Consider the following 10,550-nt stretch of genomic DNA (forward strand, 5'->3'; position numbering starts at 1 on the left):
CGGCTTCGCGGGTGGGGACGGGGCTGGAGTTCCTGCACGTGCGGGCCCCGTGGGCCCCGGCGGTCCGCTGCGCTTCTACCGGCTCGAGTTTGGGGGGCGCCCCGCCCACGCTTTCTGAAAAAATGGGGGCCGTCTGGACTCAGAGCCCGCCTCCGCGCCCCGTAGCTGGGCGTCCTTAGGCGAGTTCCTTGCCCTCTCTGCGCAGGCGCCCCTCGTCTGCAGAAGGGGGGGACAGGTCAATGGGCAAAGTCCTCGGAACAGGGCCCGGCCCCTGTCCACGCAAGTGCTCCGAACCCGAGTTAGCCACGGGGTCAGGGGAGGCCTGGGACCCCCATGCGGCCCCCTAGGGAAGGCCAGGTCGGGGACCCCCCTCCTCCCATCCGAGTCAGGCCGCCTGCAAGGCCCGGGGTGCACTTGGCCCAGCCCCTTGCTGAGGGCGCCTCCCGCCTTCCTAGAGGGCACACCTGAGGCCAGCCCTGCCCCACCGACAGGCCCCTCCTGCCGGCAGCGGTCTATCCCTGCGGGCTTGTTTCCTGTGATGAGGAGCTGCGGGCCCAGGCCGGGAGAGAAGGTGCAGGCCGGGAGCCCAGGGCAGGGGCCAGCCACCCCCTCCGCACAAGGCCAAGGCAGCCTCCAGGGCTGGGCTGGGCCCAGCATCAGGGGCGGGTGGTGTCCCCAGGACGCCCCTCCTGGCCTGACAGTGGACTCTGGACTGACCGGAACGGAGGGGCAGCCGCCCTCGTAGACGCAAACAGCCCGTGGACCCTGGGCCCCCAGCCCCAGCTGGGCAGCCCTGGCAGGAGCCCAGATGAAATCCATGTTTCTGGAAGCTTCTGAAAACCCACGACCTGCAGCCAGAGCCTCTGCGGATGGAAACAGCCCTCCGGGCGTACAGCGGCTTGGGGTCTCAGGTCGGAGGGAAAATCCCCATAGCGCTGGAAGATCCTGGAAGCTGCGCTTTTCCGACCAGCAAGTGGGGTTCAGGGGCGCCGGAGCCTGGACAGACCTCTTCTCCGTCCCTGACCTGTCAAATGGGGCCAAGGCAGGGGCAGGGGCGGAGCAGGGAGTGCCAGCTGGAGCTCCTCGTGGGGACAGGGACTGGCAGCCTTGGCTGGCGCTTGCCAGGCAGGGACGCTGCTTGTCCTTCCTGTCGCCGTGGGACTACCGGCCAAGGCGGACTTCAGCCCCATTCTGCAGATGAAGCAACCGAGCCCGCATCCTGCTGCTCCTCGTGAGGTGGCGGGACTCACCCTCCAAGGTCCAGCCGCAACTAAGGGCCATCGGCTGTAACCTGGGGCCATCAGCCCCAGGCCGGGTCGCCTGGCAGGGCGCCCGTGGCCAGAGAGGTCGGAGCAGCTCTGGCCCCGCCCACGCCGCTGAACGGCCCCCCACGGGAAATGCCTGGGATGACTCAGCGGTGGGCGGCGCGCGCCCCCTCCATCACCACCCTCCTGCGCGCCCCCCACCGTGCCCCCCATTATCCTTTCTGCCCCCCTTCAAGGCTCCCACATCACAGCGGACGCCCAGAAATTAGAAACTTGCCCCAGCGCGCACACTGCAGCAGGGATGGGTCTCTGTTCTGTTTAAAATGGGCCCAGGCGAGTGGTTGCAGGCGGGTGGGCGGAGGCCCCGAGGTGGGCGGCCGGCTCCCGGGCACCCTGGGCTGGCCACTGCCATCCTGTCTTGCACTGCCGCAGCAGAGGGCCCCAGGTGGGGCCTTAAGACATGGCCTCCCAGCTGCCAATGTGGGGGGTCAGGCCGGGGGACCCTCCCACTCCAGCCTCTGCCCCCCCCCCCCCGCCTCTGTCTTGCTGCCTCTCCCTGGGTCTCTTCTCTTACTGGGAACCCAGTCATTGGATTTAGGGTCCCCCGCCCCGGCGTGGCCTTGTTGATTTCATCAGAAAAGACCCTGCGTCCAAGTAAGGGCTCCTCTGCCCTTCTGGGGGGCGGGGGATGGCAGCGGGCTTTTTAGGAGACACAGCTGAACCCACAACAGGCCAGATCTCTTTATTTTAATTTAAAAAAATGTTAACCTGTATTCCTCTTTAAGTCTCAGTTCTTCAACCATGATTAAAATGGGTACAGTCACTCTAAGCTCTAGGGGTGTGACAAGCATATAAATAAGCATGACAACTGGTGACAGCGCAGGGCTGGGCTCCCCCGCCCCCGGCTCCCCACTCCCTCCCCCCACTCTGTCTCCCTCCCTCCACCTCCCCCCCTACTGGGCCTCCTCCCCTCCTCCCCTCCCTCCCCAGTCAAGTCTGGGGGTGGAGGGATGAGCAAGTCTCTGGAGAGCCCGCCGGCGGCTGAACCTCTTGGAAACATCTGGTAGGAGCATCTGGAGTGAGGAAGGGGGCAGGCCATCACTGGTGCCCGTCCCCCAGGCCGAGGGGTGCTGGACGAGGCCCTGGATGGCTGCGGGAGCAGGGCCGGGATGGGCGCTGCTAGGGCCCCCAGCTGCGGGCCGGTAGCTGGAAGAGCGGGCTTCCCCTGCCGTGCCAGTGCCTGGAAGGCCTGCGCCCCCCCCCCCCCCCCCCCCCCCGTGGAGGGGGGAGCTGCCAGGAGGGGAGGGAGCTCGGGGCCCAGCCGCCCACACTGGCCTCGCTCTGGCCCCTCAGGCAGCTGGTGTCCAGCTCACCCAGACCCCTGGGTGCTGGGCGCAGCCACGCAGGGTCCACCCGGGAGCTGCTTCCAGGGGCAGGGGCTGCAGGAGCGCCGCCCACCTGCTGCAGCCCTGGAGCGGCTGTGGCCGGGGAGCACCCCGGCGGCTCAGGGCAGCGGAGGAGTCCAGGCTCACAGCTCGGGGGGCCGGGCCTGAAGTCGGGGTGTGGGGGGGCGCCCGCTCCCCTGAGGCCCTGCGGAGGACCCTGCCTGGCCTCCACCAGCTTCTGGGGCCAGGAGCAGGGGCCCCTCGGCTCTCCTCAGCTCGTGGCTGCAGCGCTGCCTCGTGCCTTGGTGTCCCCGCGGCCGTCTGCCCCGTCCCTGTGTCACAATCCCCCTCTCCGTATAAGGCCCCCGGCCTCTTGGCTCGGGGCCTCATCTTAACTCATCACATCTGCAAAAACCCGGCTTCCAAGCTACGTGGCCGTCACGGGCCCCAGGGCAGGGGCTCCCACGTATCAGCTCAGCACAGCCACAGCCAGCTGCTGCCACGAACGCAGCATGGTGTTGGCTTAGGTCGCGGCGTTTTTCGGCTCACGGTTTTGAGGCTCAAAGAAGACCAAAATGGAGCTGCCAGCCGGGCTCGCCTCCCCCGCGGCCCCATGTCGCCCACCGTCCTGTCCTCGGGCTTCCGTGACTTTCAGGCTCCCCTGCCCCCTGGCTGGGTCCAGAGGGCCACACCGCCAGCAGGTGCTGCTTCCAAGGGGCTCCCACCCCGGGGGACGTGGGTTACACTGAAGAGCAGGTGTTTGCTGGCTGCGCGAGCCAACGCCCTTGCAAGCACTCGCGCCGTGTCTCCCGCGCGGAGCACCTGGGACACACCTCCAACACGGCGAGGAGCTGAGGCCCAAGCCCAGGGCAGGTGAAAAGCCACCCAGAGGGGTGCAGCTCCAGGCCTGACCTCCGGGCTGGCACGTGGGTAAAGGCGTCACAGCCCAGGCCCCTGTCCCTGCCGTCACCCAACCCAGCAGTCGGATTTCACACCGAGTCAGGAGATGGGGGTCTCTTTCAGGTGCGGCCCACCCACTGTGACCCCTTTGGAAATCTTAGTGCTCATGAAGGCCAACTCCCCCATTTTACAGAGGGGAAAACTGAGCCTCTGGAGGGGCGGGGCTCATCCCAAACCACTTCTCGTCGTCGGGGACAGCAGGTGCGGTGGCTTTTCTGAGTGAAGGGAGAGCATGCACATGAGCAGGACTCCTGCTTCCACACCGTCTCTGGCCCCGACGGAGGACCCCGCGGCCCTGTTTTACAGACGAGGAGAAGGAGCTGAGCGGGCTCGTCCCGGAACCCCAAGCCAGAAGGCAGCCACCCCGCCCTCCGTGGCCGGCACCCGTGGGCCCCTCCAGACAGAGGTCCCCACCCCATTCTACAGAGGAGGGGACAGGCCCAGAGGCCAGGCTGAGGCACCTGCTCTTTAAACTTCTGGTCCAGTTCTCTCTCCAGCCAGCCCCACTGCGTGACGTCCTTTTGTATTTTTCGGAGGCAGCTTTACTGAGATAAAATCCACCTTCCGTGCAATTCACCCATTTGAAGTGCACAACGCCATGGTTGTTCACACATTCAGAGCCGTGCAGCCGTTGTCACCGTCACTGCCAAAGCATTTTCATTACCCCAAGAGAGTGACGTGTTTAAAAGGCTGATGTAATGGTTACCCATTGCTGTGTAACAAACCACCCCAAGGTAAGGTGGTTTAAAACAGTTGTTTCATTTGCTCATGATTCAGTCATCTGGGCTCGGGTGGGTGGTCCCCAGGCACCCCTGCGCCTGCACACCTGGCCACCCCGGGGGGCTGGATGGGCCAAGGTGGCCTGGTGCGCACCAGGAGGCTGGGCCGCGAGCCTCCAGTGGGCGAGTTGGCCTCTTGCACCCGCAGGAGCGCCCAGCACACAAGCACTCCTTACGCCTCTGCCTGGGTCTCGGAGGCGATGTGGGAGGGGCTTCAGGATGGGGTCCCTGGTCCCAGGTCTGGCCTCCTGGTACAGCGGACACCCACAGGCTCAGGATCCTCAGGTGCTGGTGCCCGAAGGCCAGCCAGCGGGCTCCCTCCCAGCACCCGTCAAGGACAGGGGATAAGGACAAGGGACGAGGTACACTTCCGGGGGCCCCAACAGCCCGTGTCTGCGGAGCGCCCCGGGCACCCTGGTCTGGAATCGCCGTGGGTGGCGCTGGCCGAGTGGCCGCTGGGAGGCTGGGCTGCCGCCTCTGTGTCCCGTGCTCAGCTTACGCTTTCAGAAGCAGACCAGCAGTCGCGGGGGGCCGGGTGCAGCCCCCCCGGCACTGGGAGGAGGAAGGGCTGGGGGGGGACAGACACTCGCATCCCTCTTCTGAGCCTGGTGCCAGGCCCTGTCGGAGCTGGGCTGCCTGGTGACGTTAGATCAGTGCCCAGCACTGCCGCAATGGACAGCATGGGTGGGGCGGCTCAGGACGACGGGCGCGCGCTCCCCAGTCCCGGGTCAGGAGCCTGGACCCCGGGGTTTGGGGGTCACGCCCTCCGCAGGCGCAGGGGAGGCTCCTTCCGGCCTCCTCCAGCCTCAGGCTTGCCGGGGACCTGTGGCCCTCCCCGTCGTGGCCGCGGCCTCGTCCCCGTGTGCCTGACGGGCCTCTTCCCTGGTCAGGACCCCAGCCCCATCGGCGCCCCTCCCCTCCCCCCCACAGCATGCCCTTGTCTCACCTGACCGCGCCTGCAAAGGCCCGACTTCCAAATAACGGCCCGATCCTGGGTGCCGGGTGGCCGTGAATCTTGGGGGGCACGATTGAAGCCAGCCCACCGTCCAGAGCTGAGACCATTGGCCTCCCAGCTGTAGGACGACAGCCGTGCTGCCCGCCCCCCGACGCTGCCGGGGTGACGCTGGAGGAGGGTGTCCACTGCCCTGGGCCCCTGAGCGCCCCCAGGCCCCAGGGCCCTGCCCCGTCCCCCAGCTGCTATGTCTGTCTGACCCGCCTTGCCCGCGGGGTCTGACAAAACCCCTTTCCCGCACAGCCGGGGAAGGTCTGGCTCGGTGGCCTCTGGCCTCCCCGTCGGGGCGCCCCTTCCGGCCACGCAGCTTCCTTCCGCAGGCGTGCCGGCCGCCTCGAAGACCCCCACCGAGCCCGGGAGAAGGAGCTCTGTTTTCCCCGATTGCCCGCCCTGCGCCCGGCCCCCCATCTGCCTTGCCCACCCCCTGAGAGCATGAGGGAAGGTTCTGGAAGCTGCTCCAAGGCAGGCACTCTTGCTTGGTGGGGGCTCGTCTCAGCTTGGCAAAAGCTTGGGAAGCAGGAGGATGTAGGGGCCCACCCAGGGATTCCCTCTGGGGGCACCCCCCCACCCCCAGGCAGGCATGCTGGGCTGGGTGAGGAGAGGGACCCCGCGCCTGCCCTGCGCCAGGCCCACGGCCAGGCCCCTGCTCCCCCGATCTTGTTTCACCCCAAGGTCTAGAGGGAAATACTGCTCAGGAGAGGAAGTGCCCCTCGGGCACTCACAGGGCGCGTGGCGGGGCCTGGTGGCTCACCCCAAGCTGCTGGGATCCCGGGGCTGCCCCCCGCTAGCCCTCCCAAGTCCCTGCGCAATGGCAAAGCCTCCACGTTGGCGCCCCGGGCTTGCCAGCAGGTGCAGGGGCAGGCGGGCCAGGAGGGCAGCAGGGCAGGTGCTTCTCGAGACAAGGCCAGCTGCGATGGGGCACGGTGCCCGTGCCGGGGACAGAGGCCACCGCGGCTTCCAGCCAGGCCTGCCCGGCGCCGGCCCTCAGCCGCCGTGTTCACCGGCGAGGAACCCGAGGCCTCCCCCAGGCCTCAGGCCGGCGTGGGGGCCGTGGACCCCCGGATCCTCCTGCCTGGTGGGCGTCCGGCTGCTCTATGCAGGGGGCACGTGGGGCGGCGGGGGCCCTTCTGGAGCCCACCCGGCTGATTCCGACTTCGGCAGGCGCTGCGGGAGACGTGTCCCCACCGGCGGCTCTGAGCCTCCGCCACCCCCTCCCCTGGCCGGAGGCCTGACCCCCCCACCCCGGAGGCCCCGGGGGCGCCCCGGCTTTGCTGGGCCTTCCGGGGCCCTTTGTTCGCCCTCGCTGCCCTGCGCCTGCGGAAATGCAAATCCGGCGCTGTCCTTCTCGCTCCCACAGCCCCGTCTGTTCCCACGGCCCTCGGGCTCAAGTCCAAGGGCGCCTGGGGCTCCCTGGCCCCCCGCCCGGTCTTGTCTGTCCTGGGGGGGGGGGGTCCCTGGCTCCACAGTCCCTCTGCTTGGAAGATCCCCTCCCCCCCTTCACGGCCGCTCCTCCTGAGGGCAGCGCGCAGTCAGGGGTCACCCCCACCCCCTGCTGCCAGCACCCAGGCACCCAGGCCGGCAGGCGGCTGGTGAGGAAACGAACGATCCCTTGGTCTCAAAGTTCCAGGTCTTGGGGAGCCCACGACCCCAACAGCGTCTGGGGACGTGTGCACACGCAGCTCGACAGAGGCTGGGGCATGCGTGCGCGCACCCCACGCGCAGCTCGGCGGGACCCGGGGTGCTGCCCGCGCCTGGCAAGCGCAGGGGCCGCCTGGGCCTCCGCGGCTGCTGGGCACACACGGGGGGAGGGGGCGCCCCTGGGGGCGGTGTGACAGCTCTGCACAGGGGCTCCGGCGGCGGAGCAAGGGGGACGCACGTGTGCCGGGCCGCGGCTGGCTGGACTCGGGGCGTCGAGCGAGGGTCCCGGCCAGCTCCTCACCTCCGCTCTTAGAGGCGGCGCGGGGGCCGTGTGGGGGCAGGCGAAGGGGCACTGGAGTCGGGGCGGCCGGGGCGGAGGTGGGGAGCGTCCCGGTGAGCAGGCACAGGGGAGCGTAGCAGAGGCCGCCGTCCGGCCTGTGGTGGCCATCGTTTTCTTCTTCCTCAGTAACAGAACCCCCCATTTTAAATTGAGTCTCTGGCCACCCAAAATAAATACTGTCCAGCCTCCCTAAGTGGTGACCAACAGGGTGTAAGTGGGGGTGTCCTCACGTGGGGGGGACACCCCTTCCTCCTTCCTGCTGGCAAAATGTGTTATGGCTGGAGCTGAAGCAGCCATCTGGGGCCACGAGGCCTTGCGTTAGGGAGAGTGAAGGAACAGCAAGAGTGGATCTCTATAAACCATGGAGCCGCCAGCCCACAGCTAAGCTGCTTACCTCGGGGCGATGTCAGTGCCCCTTGTTTGGCTTACTGGCATTTGGGGTGCTCTCATCCTAACTGACGCCAGGGTGCTGCTGCGCATTGTGGCTCCCCAAAGGCCCGCTCGGTCCTCCCAGGCCTGTGAATGGGACCTTCCTTGGAAGCAGGCCCTTTGCAGACCTGACTCGTTACTGGAGTAGGTGGCGCAAAACCCCTGTGCCGTGTCCTGAGGGGAAGGGAGATGCGGCTGCAGGCGCAGGGGCCGCGGCACACAGGGACGGCGTGGGCCGCTGGCGGCCACCGGAGCCGCGGGAGGCAGGGCAGGGCCTCCCTCCAGCTTTGAGCAGGGGCCCGGGGCGCGTGGCGGGAGCCGCAGCCTAAGGCGGGGGTGCGGCAGCTCCGGGAGAGAGAATGGAGGGGCTCGAGCTGGTGAGGGAGCCCGCGGGAGCCAGAGCCGCCCGCCCGGGACCCCCGGGACCCGCGCGAGTCCTGCGATCGCGTCCTACAAGCTTGCGGGCAGGTGGCAGCGTCCGCAAGCCATTCATTCATTTCGCAGCCATTGAGTGCCTCCGGTGTACGGTGCCAGGCGGGGGTCATCGTGAGTGACAGCCTGACGGGTCGGGCGCTCAAACCATCTTGCCAGCACCTGTGATTTCTCACTGCCAAGGGCTGCCACGGCGGGCGCTCTCAGCACGGAGGGGACTTGCACTCCCAGCAGGGCAGAGGGCGCGCTCCCGGCCTGTCTGCCCCGACAGCGTTGGCTGCCCTTGACCGCGGGCGTCAGCGTGGAGACCAGCGGGCGTCAGCGTGGAGACCAGCGGGGGCCTGGCCTGGCAGCCCAGTGGAGAGCGCCTGGGGCCGCTGGGACGACACTGAGCTGGTGACAGGTGCAGCTGAGCGCGCGGGGGCATGTCCAAGGGCTGGAGATGGCGCTGAGGGGGTCACATGCGACAGCCCCAGCTGCCGACCTGTGCGCAGGACGGCCGGGCGGACGAGGGGCCGCTGACGGCGAGCCTGCCGGGGGAGGAAAGGTGCGCGGAGCCCGGGCGAGCAGAGGTCCAGAAGACATGCCCAGGCGGTCGGCAGGCGGGTGGGCATCCGGGCCTGGGTCCCCAAGGCCTTCTGGGCTGGGGGCTGCGCCCCCAATCGCCCGCTTGCCGCTGCCACCTGAAGCCGCGGCGTGCAAGCCTTCGGGCAGGGGGCAGCCTCGAGCCTGCGGCTTGGGAGAGTGGGCAGAGGGGCTCTGCAGCAGCTGCAGGAAGGGGGGCCAGCGCGGTCAACGCGGCTGAGAGGTTGGGGAGACGGGTCCCCGGGGCCTGCGGTCGGGGCTGGCAAAGGGGGACGATGTGGCCAAGAGCCAGACAAGCGTGGGCCGAGTGGGCAGGAAGTGAGAAGGGACCAAGACAGGCCTGGACGTGGTGGGAAAAGGAGCGCGGCAGGCTGAGGGGCCGGGGCGGCACGAGGGGCCATCTCCCCCCATAGCCCCTTCTCCACTTTCCAGCTCCGCAGAGCTGCTACTGCGGTCAGCTCTTCTCGGGGGCTGCACACGGCTTCTGCCCTGATCTTGCTCACTTCACTGAGCATCTTGTTCTCAAGGCCCCTGCCTGCAGGTCGCCTCGTCACCGCCTTCCTCGATGGCCAAGTCACACTGCACGGGGCACAGCCCGTTTGCCAACCCAGTCCTCCGCCACGGGCGCGAGGCGGCTGTGAAGTGCTGCTCGCGACGCTGGCGTGCAAGGATCTGCCTGCGACCCTGTTTTCACTCTTTGGGTACAGACCTAGAAGTGGGGTTGCTGGGCCAAATGCTGTTTCTCTTAATTTTTTGAGAAACTGCAACTCTCCAGGGTGGCTGCACTGTCTCATATCGCCTCCAAAGCACTAGAGGTTTTTCTCTGCAGCCTCTCCAGCACTTGCTGGTTTCCATTTTTAAGTAACAGCCACTCTCGGCTATGTCAAGTGGTAGTTCACTGTGGTTTTGATTTGCATTTCCCTCATGGATACTGATGTTGATTATCTTTTCACAGTTATTGACCATATATCTTCTTTGGAGAAGTGTCTATTTAAGTCTTTGCTCATTTTTTAATTGAGTTGTCTTTTTGTTGTTGCATTATAAAAGTTCTTCATATATTCTGGATATTAAGCTTTAATTCAGTATATGGTTTGAAACTATTTTCTTTCATTCCATAGGTTGTCTTTTTTTTTTTTTTTTAAGATTTATGTTTTTTAAAATTTATTTCTCTTCCCACCCCCATTGTCTGCTCTGTGTCCATTCACTGTGTATTTTCCTGTGTCTGCTTGCATTCTTGTCAGCAGCACCGGGAATCTGTGTGTCTTTTTGCTGCATCATCTTGTGTCATTTCTCCATGTGTGCAGCACCATTCCTGGGCAGGCTGCACTTTATTTTGTGCTGGGTGGCTCTCCTTACGGGGCGCACTCCTTGCGCGTGGGGCTCTCCTACGCGGGGGACACCCCTGCGTGGCAGGGCACTCCTCACGCGCATCAGCACTGCGCATGGGCCAGCTCCACACGGGTCAAAGAGGCCCGGGGTTTGAACTGCAGACCTCCCATGTGGTAGGCGGATGCCCTAACCCCTGGGCCAAGTCCGCCACCTGTCTAAGGGTTTTATAGCTTTTGTTCTTATAGGTAGGTCCTTGAACCATTGTTTAGTTGATGTTTTAACGTGGTGGGAGGCAGGGGACTAACCTCGTGCTTCTGCATTGGGTATCTCCCAGCAACCATTTATTCTTCCCCCGTTGTGTGTACTCAGCACCCTTGCTGAGAATCACTGGCCACA

The sequence above is a fragment of the Dasypus novemcinctus genome, chromosome 23 (assembly GCF_030445035.2).
Source record: "Dasypus novemcinctus isolate mDasNov1 chromosome 23, mDasNov1.1.hap2, whole genome shotgun sequence".
In the NCBI taxonomy this organism is placed as follows: Eukaryota; Metazoa; Chordata; class Mammalia; order Cingulata; family Dasypodidae; genus Dasypus; species Dasypus novemcinctus.